The sequence below is a fragment of the Dermacentor silvarum genome, chromosome 6 (assembly GCF_013339745.2).
Source record: "Dermacentor silvarum isolate Dsil-2018 chromosome 6, BIME_Dsil_1.4, whole genome shotgun sequence".
NCBI lineage: Eukaryota > Metazoa > Arthropoda > Arachnida > Ixodida > Ixodidae > Dermacentor > Dermacentor silvarum.
In genome coordinates this window covers 91,682,659-91,691,855 of record NC_051159.1, presented here as the reverse complement: position 1 = coordinate 91,691,855, position 9,197 = coordinate 91,682,659, and positions in this window count along the sequence as shown.

Here is a 9,197-nt window from a genome sequence, read left to right as displayed (position 1 = left end):
CAGGCGCCACTGGCGGCCGCTCGCTCCCACCAACTGCGCGCTACTGCGCATGCACCGTGACGTCATCCCGGCGTGTCGTCTGCTGCGCGCCGCCCGTACAGTGCGCATAGCATTCGCTCCACTTCCCCTACGACATGTGCTCGGACTGCAAGTGTTTCGCGAGGCGTTTCCCGATGCCACAGACCACCAGGAAATGCTCATACACTTGGTATAACCTAGCATCACTTGGCATTACTTCATATAACTTAGCATCACTTCGTATAGCCAGGGCCAGCTAGGAACCGATCAGCTCCGCTGTGTCTTTAGCCTTGCGCCACTAGTGCAAGCTACCCTGAATTTTTTTGTTCTTGTGCAGAGTAGTCGGTTAGATAACTCACAACTTTGGTGGGTCACTCTGCTTTTATTCAAATCAATGCTCACCTTCTCCTCTCTTTCTAAACAAATTTTTTCATATTTGATTGTTGCGCGAACTAACGTGTTTGTGGCTGTTCCGCCCTAGATAAAACGACCATCAATGACACTGTCATCTTCACGGACGCCAGAACTTGCGACCTCCTAAGCGTTCCCTATGAAAACGATGGCCAAGGTGAGTTACGAAGGATTACCTTAGAATAGTTCAGCCCTGCTTGGAGGGTCAAGAGCACTCATGATGATTAAACTAAACCGGTTCTCTGTTTTCCTGACCATAAGAGATTTCTGTAGGTGCTATCGTCGTGGAAATTCTCACAGCTGACAAACAAGTTAAAACTTTCATGCGGAAATGCCGTGCGCGCAGTAATTTAGGCCTTTTCAGTTACCTCAAAGAAATGCATAAATCCTAATATATGTAAAACATTATCCACCCTAATACTCCACATTATAATTGCCAGTGTAGGTAAGTACCTCTTAAAGAATGGCAGAGAACCGGTGCGCGAAGTTTTCATTACCAGTGAAAAAAAATCACCTTTAAAGATAGGCAATAGCAACTTTACTTGTACTAGCTAGGGCTAAAAGATGCATTGCGGATGGGGAAGTAACATACAAGAACAGGTGTAGAATAACTTAAAGTGGGGCACACGATATCTGCAGCTCAACAGAACTTTGTTTTCGTCGCATACGGGCACTGCACCTGTTCGTTGGATGGTGGGTTTGTTGAAGCGAGTTCCTAACGTACGTTCTTCCACAACTACACTGACCGCCTTCAGTTAGTTTCCTAGGACAATATGAGAGCGCTTCCGTTTTAAATTTAACTATAACCGCATGCGCTAACAATACTGCCACAAGGGGACTGAGGAAGAGGAGAACCAGGTTCGTCTCGGCATCGCGCGTCGACGCTTACGCTTCGTAAAGTGCAAACGCCTGGATAATCACTCAGCGTGTACTACAACGAGGTATACGTGACAATTTTGGTGGAGCTTGCTGGGTACATTCAACTTATGCAGGAGACCCCACTGGGCATCAAGAACATCGCCCCACAACTGGAGCTGACTTCAGTTCACCGCACAAGCCGGCGAATCCGAGGTCACCCCAGAATTTAGAAACCTCCAGGAAAAAGTGATGACTGCGACCACTGCGAACACTACAGAAAGGGTGACACCAACTTACCTGATGCTGTTGAACTCCAAAGTGCCCACGGATTTTCATGGCGACACATTTCAAGACGTGAAAGAGTGGCTGGCGAAGTTCGGTTGCGTATCTGCATTTAACGAATGGGACAACAACACCAAACTCAGGAACGTCAACTTCAGCCTCCAGGATGGTGCTCGCACGTGGTTTATGAACCGCGAAAGTGCCTTGTCGTCATGGCCTGAATTCCAGGGCAAGGTACTGGAGACTTACTCCCGCGCCGATAGCCAGGCAAAAAGCGGAGCGAGCCCTTCAGTCACGCGTTCACAAGCCCAACGAGAGGGTCACGATGTACGTAGAGGACATGACGGGTCTTTTTCAGCGTGCTGATCCAAACATGTCGGAAGAGAAGAAGGTGCGTCATCTGATGAGAGGCGTAAAGGAACAGCTCTTTGGCGGTCTCGTTCGGAATCCACCCAAGACGGTTGCGGAATTCCTCACCGAAGCCACCGCAATGGAGAAGACGCTTCAGCAACGGTCCAACATGTACAACCGACAAGTAAATGCCGCTTGCACTCGGGATACGCCGGTAGGCCTCGGGTGCGACGTCGCCTTGCTTTGCGAGCTGATTCGCTCAGTGGTTCGCGACGAGCTGCAGAAGCACCATGGAACGTCGCCACCTCCACTCAGCTCCCTCGCCAGCGTCGTACGCAATGAAGTAAAGCAGGCACTGGAGCCATCTCTCTCCACCAGTGAAGCACCGCCTCTGCCAAGCAAGTCCCAGCGCAAGACTTACGCAGAAACATTGATGAGCCCCGCCCAAGCGTTCGCACCTACTTATGTTACGTCGCCAGTCTCATTGCAATCGTCGGCGCAAGCCGCTCCGACAACTCCGCTACCGTGTTTCGACGACCACAGAACACCTGCGAGGAAATCAGAGATTTGGCACCCGATCGACGACCGCTGTGCTACCACTGCGGCGAAGCTGACCATGTGTATTTGGAGTGCCCCTACCAACGACTCAGACTGCAGGGTTTTTCTATCGACTCGCCTCAACCTAGGTTCGGCCAGAGGCCTCCCAAGATGACAGAATTCCTCGACCAGCAGCGCAGGCTGGGCACATCGCAGCGGCGGTCACGCTCACCCTCACTGCGACGATATTTCCCTGCTTGTGATACCTCCTTGAGGACGACGCAGGGGCGTTCACGAAGTCCACGCCGGGAAAACTGACGTCAGCGACCATCCGAGGCGAGGCCGCTGATACTCGTCGCGCTGAAGACCTCGTATTGTCCCGACCGCAGAACAACGAAAAGACGACGACGCCAGAACCCGTTCCCGTGAGCAAGATTTCATTGGACATACCTGTGTTGATCGACGGCGGAAAAATGAGTGCACTTCGAGATTCCCGGCGCCGATTACTCTATTCTCAGTGGCAAACTGGCGAGCGTTCTGAAACAAGTCACGTTACCCTCGAATGGGGGACCAGTTCGTACGGCAGGTAACCACGTCGTCACACCGCTTGGATTATGCACAGCCAGAGTAGAAATTCGCGGCGCTGCTTGTTTCGCCACTTGTCTGGTTCTAAGCGAGTGTTCCCAGGATTTAATTCTTGGGATGGACTTTCTCCTAGAATACGGCGCCACTATTGACCTCTGCGAGTGCTGCATCACTTTCTCGACAAAAAGGGCAACAGCACAGGCCGACACCATTGGACGCAGATCCGCACTTCGCGTTTCGGACGAGAGCATCACGATACCGCCGCGTGCAAGTGTGATGGTTCCGGTCAAGTCAGACGAGCTACAAGACGGTGAAGGCAACATTTCTATGCTGCTTACCCAAGGTATTTGTGTAGCGCGAAAGCTTGTGGAACTTCGTGATAGCCAGACAGGGATCCTCGTTACTAACTTCGCCTCTGAGCATCGGCCCATTTTTCGTGGCATTGCCGTCGCCTACGCCAAACCATCAACGGACAGCATCGAGTGCTTTGCTTCTGAAGTGGGCACAGACGACGGTTCGCTCAGAGACATCGATGTAAACTCTGACCTTATAGACGACCAAAAGAGCGCACTGCAGGAACTCTTGAACGAGTTCCGCGCGTGCTTCGCTTGGTCTACTAAGGTGGGCCAAGCGCCAATCACGAAGCACCGAATTACGACATCCGACGACACACGCCCCATCAAACGCCGAAAAAACTATGCGAGAAGCTTTTCAGTCGCTACTTGGGACCTTACAAAGTATTGCAGCGAATTAGTGACCTGGGGCGCTATGCAGGATGCGCCGAGTTTCTCGTTCGCCCGAGTTATACCCGAGTTTGCTCGATGGCAGTCAGTGAACAGAGATAGCAAGGAACGTGCAATAACAGCAGGCAAAAAGAAATGTCGAGATAAAGCCGCGTATGACAACATGAGCGCACCCTGCGCTGCACAGTGCTTCCGCGCTTCAAGCACAGAGGACTGCGCAACAAAACGCGCCAGCGCCGCGTATTCTTATCAACGTATTATCGCAATTTAGCAATACCGTGACTGTCCCGCTGTCTATCTGCACACTTGCCGTTAGCCGCTTGCCACGCCTTTCTCAAGCGCGTCAAGGGCGTGCCTCCTCTTTCGAGCATTATCTTTCTATCCTCCGTCGAATGCGAACAGGGCACATGCGGTGCATTCTTGCACCTACACTTTCGCTCAATCGAATACATTGAAAAACAGCAAATAAAATCACAAACATTTAATTTCTTAAAGTATCGGTTTTTTGTTTTGAATGCTATAAATTTATGATGACAAACGGACATCGAGTGAATGATTAAATTTTGCATTTTTTGCCGCGAGTGGCGACAGTGAGGCGAAAGCTTACAAGCGGATACATTCTAGAGGGTCGCACTCGCACGCACGAGGCAGTTCATATACGGGGAGCAGTCGCCAGGGGCGCTGCAGTGCTATTCTCGATAAAATCAATGTCAGTCATGACAATGATCTGTCTATTCCCGGTCTATTAGGGGAATGGCAACGCAGCGCTGCGGCATGGCTGTTCACCGCAGGTGCTTTCATTGAGGCGGCTATTCAGGCCACCGCTTTACCAACTGAAACGACACTCTAGCCATAGAGACGGGGGCAATGGCTGTCGCTGCAAAATTGCTGTGCCGTATTGTAGGGTCCGTAGTGACGCAGCACAGTGAAAATGCACCAGTTTATCTGCGTGCGCGAAGTCTCCGCGATGCATTCCGGAGCGATGCATCGCTTGTCACCGCTTGCCCAGTGAAGGTGCCTCCGTGCGCATGTACGCAGAATTTGAGTGTGTTGTTCACTCCAATGTGCTTGCCGACTGCCTCTGCTGCTGAGCTAACAGAGATCGCCGATGGATATCGTAACGACAGCGCAGTTATCGCATTTTGGCGGGTGTGGGCTCTTGTGTGCAGTTAGAAAATTAGACTTCGAACGCAGGAAGGTGTTGCAATTGTTTAGTGTGTCGTGCTTGTGATGAAAAAATGCCATCCCACTGGGTGCGTTTGCGCTGACCGCTGACCGTGTTTGCGACACTGCGGGTCCAATACATCACTGATGACAGAGCAGCCATCTCAAATGACAGCTGCGATATGTTGTCGTCGGAAAACACTACGCACTGCTCAGGATCGTGGTCCACCGCGGCGCATCGACGCCTTGCAAGCAGCTACAGTGACCTGCCGAGAATTATTTGCTGTGCACTACATCGCCACAATGCAGGCAATTAACCGTGTTGTGGGGCCATCACAGCCCAAGAAGATATATGCATAAGCCAGCGAAAGTCGACGCTTTTTTTTTTAGCGGTGCTCAGTACATCACCGAAGACAGTGCGTTGTGCGTTTTTTATTTCGCCGGTCAAGATTGTTAACGCCTCTCAGTTCCGCACGACGTCGCTGTTTCCGAGAAATAAGTTGGGCGTGGCCCAACCGTGGTGGGCGCGCGAAAGAGTTACATGCCTCGCGCCGGGCGTGACCTATGGTTTTGATTGACAGGCGAACTCGTGCCAAACTCGTACATCGCGAAACCCCCCTCGAGTTGAACTCGTGAACATGGCGGCGGCAGCAGCAGCCTGTGTCATCGCATCCAGCGGTAGTAAGCGTCAATATGACCGTCTAGACCCGTTCACCTACATGATCGACGTAGGGTTTCGCGTCATTTTTGCCTTTACAAAACGTCAGTGCGCTGGCTATGTGACGTGTTAGGCGAAGGCCGTCGTCTGCGGAGTGGCGGGAAAATTGTGCTTTCCGAGTGCAGAGTGGTGCGACTAGGCTGCGGAGGAAAAGTTCGTCCGAACGCTTCAGCTCTCTCCTGTTTCAAGCACTGCTCGTCCACCGCGTCCCAGCCCCAAGCCAAGTCCGGCGTCGTCATCGGAGTACTGGGGCACATGCGAGCACCTGGGATTCAACCCGGACCAACCAACCTGCGCAGGCGAAGCGGTCACATTATATTGGAAGGCTCAGAATGGACGCCGGGCTGCCTTCCGGTTCCACAGCTGCCGAAATCAGTTTTCGCTGTTACACGGTACCGCTGCACTGCACGGGCAGAGAGGCGAAGGAAGTTACTTCGCCAACACGGACCGCCTCGGCCGTCCGAACGACCACTTGTCGAGGCGGCAAATGATTTGGCTCACGTACTGCCTGAGCCAAAGCGTAGACATATGGCTGTTGAAGGAGATGACTGGCGACTTGTTTCCTCTATCGGAGCACGCCATCGCCGACTAGAGAAACTACCCCCGTAAGTTCGCGAGGGACGAGCTGCTGGCGCAACCTCCACTCGGTGTCCCCGGGGAGATAGCGCAAATTGATGAGTGCCTTCTTCGCGGTGAGCAAAAGTACAATCGAGGCCGCCTGATGTCGGGCGACAACTTTCCGCTGAGCCGCCAAAATTACGGCAGTGTTAAAGATGGTGGCCCATGGGTCTTCGGCATGTTCTGCGCGACCAGAGGGGTGCTGCCACTTTCAAGGTCGACCGACGAAAGGCGGCGATGCTAGGCGTCATTATTGCAGCCAATGTTCAACCGGGTACCATTATTCATAGTGACGAATTGGCTGCATACAAATATATCACAAATTTAGTGGATGCTAACGGGACTATGCCTCAATCAGCATTGGGAAATAGTCAGCCACAGCGTGAACTTTGCGGACTCCATCACGGGCGTTCACATGCAAAAAAAAAGAAAGTTCTTGTCAAAAAGGGAAGCGCCACCTCGTCAGAGATGGTACAGGGTAACTGCAGCGATGCTGGAGTCCCACTTGGGATGGATGTGGTGGCACTCAACGGCCACGTGCGCTGCAATGACCCTCTCTTGCGTTTGTTAGAAGCCACGGACTACTCGGGCTACCCAGTATAAAGACTTTTTCCTGCGGTTGTTAGAAGCCATCGCTCGACGCTTGCCAGTATGAAGGTGCATCGCAATGTAAAAGAAAATAAAGCGTAGTTTTCTGACCCCTGTATGAGTGCTTTCCGGCGTACCTGAGTGCTTACACGGTAAGAGCGCGGCAAAGCACTTCTGCGCTAGCCGACGCTCACTTCGTCTCGCAGCCTACTTAAGCGCGAGCAACGAGCGATCTGTTAAAAGCCGAGTGTGAAAACCAGGCTTTTTGTGCTCGGAAATGGGAGCGCTAGCGCGTAGCGAGCCGCACCAATCTAATCCTGAGGAAAGAGAAGAGCAACGAGCGATCTGTTGAAACATCAGTGAGAAAACCAAGCGCACACCAATCGGTGCTCGGAAATGCTAGCGCAAGTACGTAGCGAGCCGCGCCAATCCAATCCAAAGAAAAAAAAGGAGGATGAGCGTCCCCTCGTGGTATAACGCGAAACGTATTATACTACAAATGAGTCTAATACACATTCAGTGTACATCTTGTAAACCTTAAAAATGCTTATAACCCACATTATAGTCAGTAATATTATTGTACTAAATGCATTTATTTTATAACTTGCTTGTGCCTGTAATGCACTCGGTGGAACGACGAACAAGTGAAAGAAGGCACAACCATGTACCGACCGTATGATCACGTGAGCCCCAGTTTGTCGACCGCCCATATGGCAACGCCCAAGGGTTGATAGTCACCCAGAGTGAATCTAGATAAACCAATGAAACTGTAGGAGTGCCGACGGACAAACTTTGTCTTGTTACCATTAGATCTTTCATCTTGGGGCGTCGCCAGAGCTCGTGAAGATCCCGAGTTTCCCCAAACTCGGCGCATCCTGCATTGCACCCCTGAATTACGAAGTCCTTCCTGACAGAAGCCAGCCTCCCCGACGTCGACAACCGCAATCTGAGATTGTGCAGGTTGTGTGGTTGAAACCGTACTATAGCCCCTAATAGCCGACGTTTTCAGCAGCTTAAGCTATTTTTGTTGTTTCTCGTCCCTCAGTGTCTCGGGACTATTTCAACAAACCACAGTGATTTTGACTATAGCCTATGTGTTCGTCCTAGGCCACCTCGGTGTTCTCACTTCAAGCATATATGTGTTTTCCTTAATTTTTTCAATATCTTTTTGGGAGGAGGGGGTAATGCCACATGGTGTGGCACAGCAAGGAGACAGAGGAAGAAGAGAACGAGGTTCGTCTCGGCATCGCGCGTCGACGCTTCGTAAAGTGCCAACGCCTGGATAATCACTCACCATGTACTAGAACAAGGTATACGCGACAATATCTTCTGAAGCGGCAGAAATTGCCTTGACGCTTTTAAAAAAATTTTCATCTAGTATTTTATGAATAATAGTGCACATTTGGAGAGTAAGCTATCGAGCTCTATAACAGTTGTAAGAGTAGGGTATATTAGAAGCAAATGTAGTTTAAACGCGTTGGCGTGTCCTCTGCCGCTTTTGCACAATTAACACCATTTTGCAGAATTTTGTATGATTCAACTGCACCTTCAACGAAGCCTTCATTTCAGGGTGTGAACTGTGGGTCAACGAGAATCATCTTAACGATACTCCTTCCTGCTGCCACTATTTGTTCGATCTGTTTTGCGCAAGTGCTGGGAACTACACGGTTTATGACAAGGACGATTGCGCGGATGTCCTTTCACCTGTAGCTGCTTGACGATAAGTATGCTTCAGCGCATTTCGGTAATCCTAAACTGCGTGTGATACGCCGCCGTATCACATTGCTTCTTTCATGAACTGAAAATTCCCAGTCTACCCAATACTGCAAGTTTTTTTCTATCTCCTGATTAAAATAAAATTTCCACGAAAACCTATCACCGTTTATCTTCACTATATGCTTCACTATATGCAAGATATGATTCACTGTGGAAGGCTCGCAAGGATTCATAAACCTGTAATAAACGTTAGCAACACACCGCCGTGTCATTATTTGCGTTCAGCTGAGCTTCTTTTTGGACGATCGGGTACTTGTAAATGAACTGGAAACTAGCGAAAAAGGCGCGTTTGCATGGGAAGAGGTGGAATTTTAAGTCCAGCGCTCAACCTGTCCACTTCCCTTGTGTACGCTTCTTTTCAGTTGGTTCCTGCTAATTTATGCTGTTCGCATGTTTAGTTCGCGCGTCTTGTGGAGGGACATCGCGTGGCGTGGCTGGTGGTAGCGGAAATATGCAACGAAATTAAAATGAAAGTAAAATGACGCGGGCGTGTTATGTATTTAGGAGGTTCAGAGTGCGATGACGTTCCACCACTTGCCAAGTAAGAG